The sequence below is a fragment of the Perissodus microlepis genome, chromosome 12 (genome assembly GCF_051167445.1).
Source record: "Perissodus microlepis isolate ML-2025 ecotype Zambia chromosome 12, ASM5116744v1, whole genome shotgun sequence".
NCBI lineage: Eukaryota > Metazoa > Chordata > Actinopteri > Cichliformes > Cichlidae > Perissodus > Perissodus microlepis.
Window position 1 is genome coordinate 4138863 of NC_140472.1, and position 14659 is coordinate 4153521.

At 39.5% G+C, this 14659-nt stretch overlaps 1 protein-coding gene across 12 annotated transcripts in view; it reads left to right on the forward strand.

The window, feature by feature from the left end:
- arvcfb (ARVCF delta catenin family member b) overlaps positions 1–14659 on the forward strand; it is a 257350-nt gene that overhangs the window by 12337 nt on the left and 230354 nt on the right. The window contains exon 1 of one of the 12 annotated variants that reach the window (XM_084945735.1): positions 4151–4542. The exons of 10 other annotated variants lie outside the window; for them this stretch is intronic. The gene's annotated coding sequence lies outside the window, so the exon portion shown is untranslated. Of the gene's footprint in view, positions 1–4150; positions 4543–14659 lie in introns of those variants that run through there. One more of the 12 variants, XM_084945747.1, reaches the window with a different exon arrangement.

The window sequence follows — 14659 nt, forward strand, 5'->3', positions numbered from 1 at the left end:
ACAGAAAGACTGACCCGTGCATAGTACCAGTGCACAACCATGAAAAAGTCTGAGATGAAGATAAGTTGGCTCAGCAACAGGAAGAATGTTAGCTGGCTGGGGCACAGGCACAGATATTGATAGACTCTGGAACAGGGGAAATGTTAGTTGACAAATGTTAGTGGAGACAAAAAACTAGGCAGCACTGTATTAAGAAAATGAGCTTGATGACTTGCTGAAAAGAAGCTGGAAGTAGCAAAGAAAATCACCACAAGAGCTGGAACAGGCTTGGAGTCGACGATGTGCCAGTCCAGGTCTATACTCTTAAACTGTGAGCCCTCTTCCAGTCTGTGTACAAAAAAGGGTGTAAGCTAATAATAGAGTTGTGTTTTTTTTCTTGAACAGACTATGACTAGAAAAGCCACATGGATAGAGGAAATCAATATAGTAATAGGACAAGAAGGGCATTTCTAAATAATGAAACAGAAGCATTGTCTGATGACACGCACACTTGCGTATCATCAGACAATGAGACATTAAGCACTGTCCTCTTAAATCACCAGTGACCGCTCAGATGACCAGTAACATCTTCCCCCAAGAATCAGATCTGATATTGGAAAAATAATAGTTAAGGGAAAAATAATAAAACAAAAAGACAGGAACAAATAAAAATAATAATAATTCCAAAACCACAGCAAGTTGGAATAGCTGGGTCCATTTCCTTGCTGATGAGTCAAGAGAGTCTTTCTCAGGATGTAATATTGAACTGATAAACTGAAAACATATACAAAACACGTTCAAGACATGTTTTCTGGAATCTGCTGAGCTCAAGCTGCTTTGTGATGTCTCCTAAATGTATCCAACACTTTAGTCAATAGAAAAAATATACCAGTGATCATAAAAAGCAGTTGTAGTGAATGTGTTTAGTGATTTTATAGTTGCAAATCTTCAACCTTTCCTGCAGATTGTTTTGGGGTTTGTCTTTATTTAATGTTTGCACCAGAGCTTAAATGTGTGAAGCAAAATTGTAAATTCCAGGTTCAAGTGGGACAAGGTATCTGGATAGTAGCTGTAAATTGCTTTATTAGGTAGCCTGTTCACAGAGACATCCTGGTGGAACTTGATGAGATAGCAGGTTAAAGCTCATTTCTATTTTCCTGCAGCATTTACAGTGAAAATACCAATATTCTTTGCATACTCCCACTATCTGTCTGTCACTATTTTGTCTAATGTGTCTACTGTTGTTGATATTTAGGTAACCCTGTTTTCTTGAGCTTTCTACTATGTAAAGATGGAACCCTCAGTGAATGAGACAGTTTGTCTCATTCATTGTAAGAAACACTGGCAAAGATTTTATTGCAGTCGTGCAGTATTGTTGTAAACAGTCTAGCACATCAGATAGGCCATCTGGCATTTTAGTTATGTCAGAGCTGAGGTCAAATCTCACATGACCTGTCCTTGGCGGGCTATACTATCAGAGCCAATTACTATCCTTTTGGAATCCCTATTGAGTGCACTTTGTCCTACTTTTTTCCTCCACAGTGAGTGGATGCTACTAGAGCATGAATAATTTAGTTTCTTTAATATTGCATGTGCCCGTGTAACAGTTACAGGTTAATAGTTTAACTTAGCTTGGCATGAAGAGTGGAAGCAGGAGGAAAACCTAGAAAGGATACCAGGACTTTTGACTTTATTTAAAAGAAACAGACAAAACCTAAAGCAAATGCCTCTTTAAGGTCATTGTCATTCATAATACTATAAAATATATATGACATACTATAAGCATATTAGACCTATAAAACAACATTACAATTGGGGGGAATTATACATTTGTATAAGGACAAATCAGAGTATAACAGAGTGTTATTTTTAAGATATGCATGCAGTGGATTTTTAAATAAAAACTAAACTAATATATTAGGGCAGAACTGTGCCACTCCCCCTGCTTTCAGTTTCTATTCTGATCAAAGCGGATCCTAGCTCTGTCTCCGAATTTAATGGAATGGTATAACAGTGGTAGCAGTTTGACAGTTAACTAACTAATCAACTGCTCTATGACTTTAAGTTATTCAGTAAGTAAAATGTCAGACATTATTTGCCATAATTGGTAGTTTCACTGTATTTAGATGAAAAATTGAAGTTCTCCCAACTTTGAGGAACTGGAGTTGAAAGGAAACACAAAAAAAGCCAGGAGCAGTTTTAGATTAGAGCCAGAACATCTTTATGGGTATAAATGCATGCTTTTATGTAAGAGCCTCATTAGAGTATTAGATACATCAGGGTTTTTTTTCTCCAACTCCATTGATATTTGCTCTCCTGCTATGCTGAGCTAAACTATTTCATTTTCCTGAGCATTCACAGGATGTGTAATTGAGCCAATGAATCAATTTTTAACAAAAAAAAAAATCACAGCACAAATAACACAAACAATTACAGCTAAATGAAGTAATGAAATCAACCTTACAGAGGATTGTAATAGTTTAATAATGCTGTATTTTCTAAGAGCTACAAAGACAACAATTAAATGGATCATTTTTTTGCCAAAATAATCTAAATACCCACTGAATATCTTCTAAATTTAATGATTTCTTAACCCGCACAGGCATAAATAATCTTTTAGCTTAGCTTAGCAGCTAGCTATCTTTACATCCAAGCTTTGCTTTGGAAAAGTCTTTGATCCTTAACCTTTAGATATACATGCAGTGCTTTTAGGTACATAGTCATGGTCTAGATCAGCGGTCCCCGGGCCGTCCGTGAGTCATTTGGTACCGGGCCGCGAGAGTGAGACTCGGGTGTGAAATGCATGGTTTTCAGGGTTTTTATCAGTTTTCAGCGTTATTTTGTTATCATTTTTATCGTTAACTCGGTTTTCCTGGGTCTTTTCACGTGTCTTATGAATAAATCTTCTTGTTTTCGGTACCGGTACTAGTTTTATTTTGTTGTATTTATCCGTGACACCTTATAGGTCGGTCCGTGAAAATATTGTCGGGTTGGGGACCGCTGGTCTAGATGAAATTTTAACTGAGCAACAGAATGTGGAAGAAAGGTGATTTATGTGACTTTGAATGTGACTTGGTTGTTGGAGGTTCTGAGTATTTCAGAAACTGGTGGTCCGGTGGGATTTTTCCATGTGCCGTCTTCAGGGTTTACAGAGACTGGCCTGAAAAAGAGAAAATATCCAGCAGCAGTTCTCTGGGCGATGTCACAGGTCAGGGTAATGTCCATCCTGCTTTGAGCTGAGGGGAAAGCAACAGTATGCAGAACAGCATCTTTGAATCAGCAAAACATGTAACTTTGAATCAAAAAGTTACACCGGGTACCACTCCTGTCAGGAAAACCAGGAAACTGGGGCTACAATTCAAAAGGGCTCGTCAAATTTGTACAATAGAAAATTGGAAAAATATTGCCTGATCTGATGAGTCTCGATATGTGCTGTAATATTCAAATGACAGGATTAGAATTTGGTGTGAACAACATGAAAGCATGGATCCATCTTGTCTTGTTTCAAAGGTTCGGGGTAGTGGTTGTGGGGCTGGTGGTGTAAGAGTGTGGGGAATATTTTGTTGGCAAAATTCGGCCCTCCTAGGACTAAGTGAGCATCATAGAAATGCCACAGCCTGTCTGCGTGTTGTTGCTGACCCTGGTCTCTTTATGCTGACGCTAATCCCTTTATGACTACAATGTTTCCATCTTCTCATGGCTGCTTCCACAAGGATAATGCTCCATGTCACAAAGTTCAGATCATCTTAAACTGGTTTCTTGAACATGACAAGGAGTTCATTCTACTCAAATGGTCTCCAGAGTCACCAAATCTCAATCCATCCTTAGAACTTGATGAAACAAGAGATTTGCATGATGATGTGCAGCCAATTAATCTGCAGCAATCATGCTATTACTGTATGTCAGAAGTACTGTCATTATTAAAATGAAAGATATTAGCTCAGACATGTGAAATCAGATATATTATATACCCCTTTTAAGTGGCAGAAAACCACGCAGGGTGAAGGACAAAGCCAAAGTACATATAATAACATATTGTGAGCGGGATTTTACATTAGTTTGTACAATTGGCCTTGACATTTTAAATAAAAGTTTCAGCCCTACCCTTTCCTTTATACTATTAAAGGACTGAGTAATATGTGGAAGAAGAATACAAAAGTTCATTTTCTTTGTGTCCATTTTCACGCTTGTTACTGTGGCCAAGGAGCAACGTGACAGCAAATTTATGCAGGGGTCATGTGAGATGGCCTCATGAAGAGGCTGTCAAATAAAGACAGGAAAATGTTTTTCTCTCCTACTTAAGAGCTGGCAGCAAATATAAAGGGACACTGTCAGAACATGAATGTGGTGCAGGAGATGCCAGCGTATTCATCAATGCCAGGCTTTATGTGTGGGAGGGTTTTTGATGTGCAGGGCTCACGCTGCAGCGGTCTTCTGTGGACTGTGAAAGCCAGGAGCTTTGCCCAGCTGGGACTGAGTGATGGTGGATGCAAGCTGTCTTTCCTGCCTCCTACATTGGAATATTCTTCTAGGACTAGGGGAGAAATGACTGGAGCATGGAAAGTAAGAGTGTACCATCCCATAATAAGCCATTTTGGTGATTGGAAGAGACTTGTTCTGAGTTTGTGACAGCTTAATTGGGACCAATCTGAAGTACTTTTTGGGTGCTGGCTCATTAATAAAGCATATTTTGCCTCTTCCTATCCCTCCCTCTATTTGAAATGTAGATGTCTCAGATGTGGAGCTCTGTGTACCTTGGAGGAGCATTGCAAATGAGGGTCTGTGTGTCACCCAATGTTGTGGTTGTGATGAAATCAATTCTGGCTGCTGCAGAGCTTTGCAGCATAGAGGGCAGTGCTGCAGTGGCTATGAGTGCTCTTTCAGCCATGGAAACAGATGTACTGCAGTAATATACATGCTCGACACAATCACACACAAAGTAAAATAATCCTGCCAAGCCAACAAATCATATGAGACTATAGGACAGATCAAGCTCAGTCAGCACTAGAATTCACATAATGAGCCTAAATTCAGCGGCTGGTGATTCTCAAACAGAAAAGGCTTGCCTAAGCGTTTTTGTGTCCTACTTTGACAAGTGCGTAGAATAACTTGAAATGTCTTTTGTTGTTGCCATGGTGTCTGTTCAAACTTTTCTTCATCAAATGTGAGAGGAACAGTAATCCTCTTATCCTGTTAGGGCCCCCCCCCCCCTGCAAATCTACAACTCACACAGGCCCTGTCCGAGCTCCTGCTGTGTGAGTTTCTGTTTGTGTCTAAGTGTTACCTTTACTCTTTAAGGCAAGCCCACTGAAGTCATTCTGGCAGCCCCGCTATAGAGAGTCATGGAAGCCTGCAGGCACAGACATAGTATGAAATGGTGCGGATCGATCCGGGCAAGCCGAGTGTGCCTCTTCTTCATGCCTGTGTGGAAATCTGAGCCACAGTGATAGAGCTGTTCCTGCAGACATCCTCTTCTCCCATTTCATTTCTTCTTTGATAATGCTGCAGGCCTGTGGGTTGCTGCTTTTGGTAGGGTGATGGTTTGATGGGTGTTCACTCTGCAGCTCCAGCCTAGCTGTACAGACCTGGCATTAAGCCTAGGCTGGAGGAGGTCTATAGGGAAGAAGCAAGTGAAAGGAAGATGAGGGAGCAGAAATAGAGGGAAAGAGACAACTGGCATCACTAGAGCTTGGACTGATTTAATTATTCATAATATTTGCTGGGGGTAGTGTAGCATGTGTGTGCAAGTTAAGGGTTATAGAAAGAGTAAAGCTAGTGTTTGGGGAGGAAAAATGGTTCACTAATAACGATGAGAGAGGCAGTAAGCAGTCTCAGACTTCATGGTAATTGAACATCTTACCTTGGCAGATTTAGCACCATAATCTCCCTCCCCCAATTCAGTACAGTACCTATAAACCTTAACTATGAATGAAATCCAGCATACAGTCAGCACTTCTATGTTGTTTTAACTAAATCTAAGCAAGAAATGTATTTTATTAGCCTTGCCTGTCATTAATTATTCAGGTCCAGTCAGCTAAAAGAACAGAAGCTTAAAGCACATATTGCACATATAATCCTGGCCAGCAGTGTTATATTCTATGACCTTCAGTCAGTAATTTGTTATTGAAACATATTAAGAAAAACATCCATTATAGAGTTAGGACCATAACTTTTAGAAAATGACACATTTTTTTCTTTACATTTTTCCCCTCTGTTAACCACTGCTGTGTCTGTTGATGTGTGCCAATTAAAGATGTGCTTGATCTTTGATTCAAGAGGCTTAACAAAAGTATTGCACCTTCTGGGAATTGCACCCTGTTTTATACACAATCCCCCATTTTCAGAAGTTCAGAATTTAATTGGACAATTGACTGACAGGAAGTTTCATGGCCCTTGTTATTCCATGACAAAATAAGTAGATAAAATGTCTGGAGCTGACTCCAATTTGCAATGTTAGGTTTTCAATGGAACTCTCAATATGAAGCCCAAAAGAGCTATTGATGCAAGTGAAGAAAGTCATCATTAGGCTGATAGTCCAAAATAAACCCATCAGAAAGATAGCAGAAACTTTAGGAGTGACCAAATCAATAACGGGGAACATTTTTAAAAAGACGGAATGCACTGGCTAGCTCAACAACACTGAAAGGCCTGAAAGACCACAGAAGACAACTGAACTGGATGATTCTAGCTGCAAAAGCATGCAGTTTCCTGTCTGCACTTTTTGGCACAGAGTGTACTCAGAGTTAGACCTTTCTTATATAAAGCAATGTAATCAGCATATAAACATTTAAGATGATAAATTTAAACCTCAACATGACTAAGAAAAACAGCTTCACAACAACACCCTACTCTAGAGAAGGTAGCCATATCATATTGTATAATCAGTCTACAATCAAAAGACACCTTCATGAGTGGAAATACAGAGACTTTACAACAAGGTGCAAACCACTGGTTACACTCAAGAACTGGATGTCCATAATAGACCTTGTCAGAAAACATCTAAAAGAAACTGCTCATTTCTGGATGAAAAAACATCTTTGTAGAGGTGAAACTAAACTCAACTTGTACTAGAATGATTGGAAGATAAAAGTATGGTGTAGGAGAGAAACAGTTCGTGATCCAAAGCACGCCAAATCATCTATCAGACATGATTATAGCATGATGATGTTTGGCTGTCACTGGAACTGGGCCACTAATGTTTATTGATGATGTGACTGCTGAAAGAAGTAGCAGGATAAATTCTGAAGTGTACAGAGCAACTCAAGAGTTTCTCAAGGCAGAGACAGGATTTTCTTCAATGACCAGGTCAGTCATCTGATCTCAATTCAGCAGACCATGTGTTTTCATTAGTGAAGACAAAACTGAATGCATAGACACCTAAAGCCCTGGGAAAGCGTCAGACACAAGGAAAGCATCAGCATTTCCTGATGTCTATGGATTCTAGACTTCAGTAAGTCACTAACCACAAAAACATTTGATCCAAGCACTGAAAACAAAACTCATACTTGCCTCTATAAATGGGACAGTGTATATAGAACGGCATTAATTTCTACACAGTTCATGAAATACTTCTGTAAAACCTGTTAAATTAAAGCTTAAAGTTTGCACTTCAGTCACACCTTGACTGTTTTAGATGAATTCTGTGGACAGAATTGTTGACTTGTTGCAGTTACCTAGTTGCTTATAATCTTAGATGATTACCAAAAACCTCGAAATAGAATATAAACAGAATATAAAGTTATTTCTGTAGGAAAGAAATACCATAAACGAATTTCTTTTGACCACTTTGGCAAGCAGTAACCATAACACATATGTGCAACCCTAAAATTTCTTACCCTTGTGAGATACCTTGCTTTGAGTGAGTGTAAAGTGTCTGAGTTAAATAGCCAAAAGTGGGTTATCCACCACCATCACGTCATCTTAACAGACACACTAATTTATAGGAGAAATCTGTCAGTTACAAAGTAAAAATTTTGTATAGAAAACAAATATTTAGTCAAAGATGTTGTGACTTTACTAAAACTAACTGACTGCTGAAAGAGCACAGGAGCCAGAATATTTCATTGACACTGAAGTGAAAATTGCCGTGTTAAACAAAATTTAATTTTTCTGAAAAGTGCTGATGCAATAAAGCTACTTTTTAAAAAGACATAATTGAAAAGCATTCCAAAGAGTCTTTAGCATCCATCAGCGAAAATACCATCAAGAACAAATCCAGCATTAGTAATGGCATCACTGACAATATCTAATTAGCAGTAATATGAGCTCAACAATGCATAAACAGACATGTAGAAGAGACTTATGTGAATTCAAGCTAATATCGCAGTGCGTGCTTGGAGGGTTGATCATTGTTTTGTCATTGTTTTTCCATTTATTTTACCATAAGTGTGCACTCTTATTGGCGATAACGTCATCCAGCATTCTCAAACTGCTTTAAAAAGAAGCAGACCTGGTAACAGCATGTTAGTCTATGACCACATTTAAGGATCAGAGCCCTGATCTTCATGTTAGTGTTTTTCATATGCAGCACGAGGTATATATGATATATATATTTCTGTGGAACATAATCAGATCACAGAAGCAGCCTGCTGGCTATAAAATCAAAACAAGTTGGAATACTGTTAAACACTTGATCCATTCAGATCATATCCATTGCAATAATATTATTAAATATTTATTATTTTCTCTAGCTATAGTCACTTTCTGACATTTTTATACAAAAATATTGATTTGAGGCACTAAAATGGTATTTTGTTAAGAATACCACACTAAATGTTTTTTAGGCTGTATTTCAACAAACACTTGAATATAAGATTCATTCAGTATCGCTAAATGACTCATCCTTCATACACTGATATCAAAACACTATGTCACCCTGTCATAAACAACCCCCCACCCCCTTCACTTCACACAGATGCCAGAGCCATGAATGACAACGAGTAAAGGAAAGAGCAGAGGAGGGCTCTGAGGGAATGAGAGGGAGTGATGTGGGGTGGGGATGGATGCAGTGGACGATGGGATTGAATGGTAACTGATCCCTCGGTGTTGCCTGCATGGCACGGTAGAGGACGAAGTCATTTCCCACTGGGACCCATTTAGCCCAAAGAATTTGTTACAGTGAGTGATGTAACGGGCGTTGTTACAGGATTGTGTGTGTTAATTTATCTGTGAATGTGCACTGACACACTGTATGACATATGCCTGAGCTCTCCTTCTTAGACTAGGAGATCACTATGTGCAGGCTCGGCATGAATTAATTTACATTTGTAGCAGCATTCCTTCTCCTCTTCTCAGTCTCAGTGCTTATCGTATTATGAGCGCGCATGGTATTTTATCTCCATATCTAGTTTTACACACTATGAGAGGCAAGCAAGATTTGTTTAAACCTGTCACTTAATACAGGCGACCATAGATTGGATCATGAGACATGTGCGTGAAATTAGGCTTTATAACCTGCACAGATTACATTACAGAACTCCCTTTCTCTTAGAAGATGATCGGTGGTGTGATGACAGGCATCTGAAACTAAAGATAAAAAAAAAAAAACAAATTAGTAGTTGAAAGATTGTTTTTAGTATTACTGGAGTAGATCAAGTAGAGCAAACAATAGCATTTAATGTTGTTAAGCTGTTACTCGCACATATTGCCACTCAACTCCGTAGTTCCCTCATCTCTATCAGTTCTAGTCTTTTAACTAATTTTTTGTTTAAGGAGAAGCAGCCTCAGCTGACTGAGATTGGATTTCAGCTGATTGGTCATGACTGGTGATTGGCTAGTCAGCCTCACATTCATAAATCAGATTTTTGTGCAGTCAAAGATTAATGCAGCAGCTGTGATTAGTTATTTATTTGCATATGGATAATGCCTCCATGAAACAAAATGTAATATGTAAATGGCTTCTTCATAACTCTAACATAACAGTGAACAATGTGCCAGTGTAGCCCTCTGCTGTTTTCTGATTTTCATAGTAGCTTTAGCAATTTATGTATGAAGTCAGTTGTCCACGAAATCTTCTCTCTTTTCTTTGTTTTTGATTTTTTGTTAATGCTCCGATTCCAACATGATCTGCTTTCCTCAGTTAACATTGTTTAATGCACATTAAGCAGCCTGTCAGTCTGTTAAAGGAAATCAACATCAGTGCATTTGTTCACATTCACCAGGTAGATAAATAGTAGGGGTACAACGATACTCGTATCAATATTGAACCGTTCGATACAGTGCTTTCGGTTCGGTAGGCATATGTATCGAACAATACAAAATTTTTAATTTACTTTATCAACTTTTCTTCTGATGATGCTGTCTGTGTTGAGAGCTCAGTGGATCTGCGTTTGACTACTCCGCCTAGGCTGCACTGTGGAGCGCAGATCCACTGAGCGCAGCGCAAGCTAGCAAGACAGAAGCTAAGCTCGTTGCAACATGGCAAATTAAACCTCCCCCACCCTCATTCAGATCTGGCCTTTTGAACTATTTTGGTCTTCATGTGAAGTATGACCCTGAAGGTAAGCGCGTCATGGACAAAAGTAAAACAGTATGTTGGATGTGCCACGCAATGCTCAATTACATGGGTGGGAACTACTGCGTTAGCGCAGTTTGCTCGTTAACGTGTTGACACCGTCCAGCCACACGCACGGGGCGATCCGCGGTACCTCGTTAACGGAGATTTGCCGTGTTGTGGCGTTAACGTCATTTCAGATTAACGCTGACAGCACTAGTGGGAACACAATGAATATGACTGCACATTTACTCCGACGTCATCCTAGTGCAAAGACAAGTGGAAGCAGACAAAAACAACAAGCACGCATGCTACAAACTTTACCCGAGTCATTTAGACAGCCGTTAGCACAGGATTCTCCTTATGGGGACCTGATATGTTTAATATGCTGCTGAGAATATAGCCCAGAAGAAGCGTATAGTATAGCTTTTATTTTGGAAAGAACCATTTCTCTGTAATAAACTCTCTTTTCCAAAGATGGGTGATTTCTCTTTCAGATAGATTTATTTTTTTTAATTACTTTGTTGTTTCAGCAACATTAAATTTAAAAACTGTACTTTTGAGTTAAATATATATTTATAATTTCAATAAATGACAAATTAAAAAGGCATGAACATTTTTTTGTATCAAAAAAATATCAAACCGTGACACCAAAGTATCAAACAGAACCGAACCATGAATTTTGTGTATCGTTGCACCCCTAATAAATAGATATGATATATTTACAGACAGGCAGCACACTATGTAGCGAGTGGATTTCAGTTCTGAGACGGTTGATTGTGATAATGGATGGGAATTTGAGTGGAAGCATTGAAGCTTTTCATTTTGTTCAGTTACACCAGTGAAAAAAATCATACATCAGTTGTCATCATCTTCATAAAAATCATTTTCTTTCATGAACAGTTTGAGTTGTATTTTTTAAATTAGCTGCTGTAGAATTAATTACTACTCTTTGGGACGTCAGTGAGAGTTGAATGACATCAAAAGAAATGTTATTTCTTCGGTGTGAGAGAAACTACTTGCACAGTCTTTCAGTGCTTTCAAATATTATTTGTCCCAAGTAGTCTTCTTTTTTTTTAAACAGTAATAACCAATTTTTCATGACATTTTAGATGTGTATAACTCTTTAAAGTCAAAGCTCTTTTTAAATAATTCCAAAAAATCTAATCTGGCTCAAGACTGAATTATGATGTTTTTCTGAAATAAAAAGAGTGCTTTTCATTTTTCTTCTCGAAGAAGAGCTATCTCAACCTAGATCTTCATTCCCGACCTTCAAATCTTTGCCAAACGCAGAGCCTTTATAACAAAAAACGAGGAGACTTATAATTTTCATGTGACTGCACCAGCAACCCTGTTTGACCTTGCTGACTGCATTAATTTAAGCTCCACAGCCCAAGTGTAATAATCCCAGCCCATATGTTAGGACCATATTCACTTCTACCGCAAACATACACTTCACCCCATTACTATTAAACCCCCAGATGTTCCTTTGCCAGTCTGGTTTAATATGCAGAAAGAATCAGACAATAATTAAACTCTGTGACAAGTGATATAACCCCAATTACCTCACTGGAGCTCTGGTAGCAGGGCAGACAAGAGGGCTGCAATTCACTGTAAGCTTTGGGCACTGCAAATGTCAGGATCTGTGCAGAATCACAGCATGTTTTCCCTGATCAGGATTATGCACTGGGGCACACAAGGTGAAAAGCAGTACATTACCCCCACCCCCCTTAAATTTGCTCCTGCGCTGGTGTGCTTTGTCATTTTGGTTTGTTTGCCTTGTATTGTCCTGCTGAGATTATAGGAAGATGGTGCAGATTAGGTTAATACAGTGAAGTCAACTGGCTAAACAAGTTTCTAATCCTTTAGACTGTGAAGCGTTTCAGGCAATAACGGTCACAGCTCGAAATGCCCTCAGATAATCTCCTCTTGCAACACAATGCTGTAATGTTAATGTGTGATTTCCTTTTTTTTACTGCACCAGCTAAACCAGCTTGTTTAAAAGTACATAGGATGTATACCACAGAGCTGCAGATGTAACTGGATGGCCGCAGGCAAGATATATCTGAGTTCAGCTTGACACCAATTCCAAATGCCATGCCATCTTCTTGCATGTCTCTCCCCCTTTTTTGTAACTGCTCCCGCTGGGTCTGCAGTCTGTGTTCAGCTGCTCGGGACAGCGTATGAATATTCTGAGCAGCTCTTTTGCATACAGAGCAAAGCACAACAAACCCTGCGAAAACATTCCCCTTAATCGTGACATTTGTTAAAAGATGCCAAGAGGCAGCCAGTTGTCAGAGCTCAACGCATATTGAGTTGACCCACATAGACGGTACAGTATTGCACGCCCATGTTTCACCTCCATCTAAGCACCCATTTCTCTGCCTGAATGATTGACAGGGCTTCAACATTGCAACTTGTGATGAAAAATCGCCCCCGCCATCCTCCCCCTCATCTCCTCCTCCTTCTTGTTCCATCCTAATCTGCTCTTATGGGCCTCAGCCTGTGGCGTCTTAAACCCCTCCATCTCCCAACAGCTGTTGAGGACAGGGAGGTATGGAGAGATTAAATGAGTCTTTGCAGCCCCCAGAAGGAATCCCACACGCCTCTGTGCCTCTAGCCCCTGCTAGTGTCTTTGATTTGCTGTGTTTTGCAACCTAGTCAAGGCCCATTGGGTGTAAGGGGCTCCTACACATGCCAACCTATATACAGACCTCTTTAGTCTCCATGATGGCTGTTGAGCTTAAAAATGTTGTTTAGGAAGCTGAAAAAGGCTCAGCTGCTTTCATAATACTGGAGGAAACCAGTGAATTGAGAGGTTCTTGCATGTGCTCCAGATAAGTAGGGTTCAGTCACTCTTTTTCACTACGTATTCTAGTGGTTATGAACCACCAATCTCTCACAGTTGTAGTGCCATTGGTGCTTGCATTTACTTTCTTATAAACGCTGAATATAAAGTGCAATACATGGACTCAGTCAAATCTGCTCTGGTTGTAAGGAGGATCGGATATGATGACAAACCTCTGAGGAATTCCTGCCACCTTATATTAGCCATCTATAATTAATAGCCTGGAATGGCTCTGGATGATGCACAGCCAAATAAATGAGCATGGATGCCCTGTGCTTCACCTTGCAATATAGGCAAACCCCACAGAGCTGTTAAGGGAAGAGACAAAGTCACACTCTCTTTTCTCTTTTTTCACTGCCTTTTATCTCGGCACTTTGTTAAAACCAGTCCTGATGCTTCTCTGTACATAAATGCATCTACGCTTGAAACCTAGCTCTCCTCATGAGTCAAAATACGCTACTGCTTGATTCCACTGTGTGATCCATTTGGGACACGTCTTGGCTACAAGTGATTTACTTTAACTAACAATTCATATGCAACACTGTGCTCGGTTCTTGTGCAGAGCAAAGCCTCACTGGCACACGATGGAAGCTGAAGCAGTGCGTGTGAAATCTCGGGACTGCCGTAACCCTGGTAACGTTCAGAGGAAATTTGGAGGAAGGGAGGCAGATTATTCTCAGTGAGCATCCACTACGCTAATACAGTGTGTCTCTCAAGTGTGTGTAATTTTCACATTTGGTCTCTGAACAAGCCTCCTCACTAAAACACTGCAAAAAATGCACAGACTTCTGTTTAAGCACATGAATATCGGCAGTGCTATTTGCTATATATGCTATAGAATTATATAGAGTTGTTTCAAAGCACTTTAAGGTGTAAGGTTAGCAGAGATACCCTATAATCTGATGATTCTCTCTGATTAAGCACTTGGTGAAAGTGGGCAGGTAGAAATCAGTCAAAACCAGCAGTCCCCAGCAGCCTGAGCCAATAGCAACAAAGCTAAGGGAGGATTCAGGTCACCTGATCAAGCTCTAACTAAGCTTTATAAAAATGTTAACCTTTATCTTAAAAGTGGAGAGGCTGTCTTCCAAATCCAAAAAATGAGAGCTGATTCCATAGGAGAGGGGCCTCAACTCTTACAACTGTTAATAATAAGGGATTACAATAGTTCAGCTTGAGTACCGCCTGACTCCTCAGAATCAGCTGAATTTGTTTTTGTATGTTTAACTTTATACTATTTAATGAAGCCAGTCAAAATTGTACCTGTATACAAAGGAATGTGCTGTTTTAGATGGTGCTATTTTTAGTGGCAGCCATAACTGACCAGTGTAAACTTGTAGCAC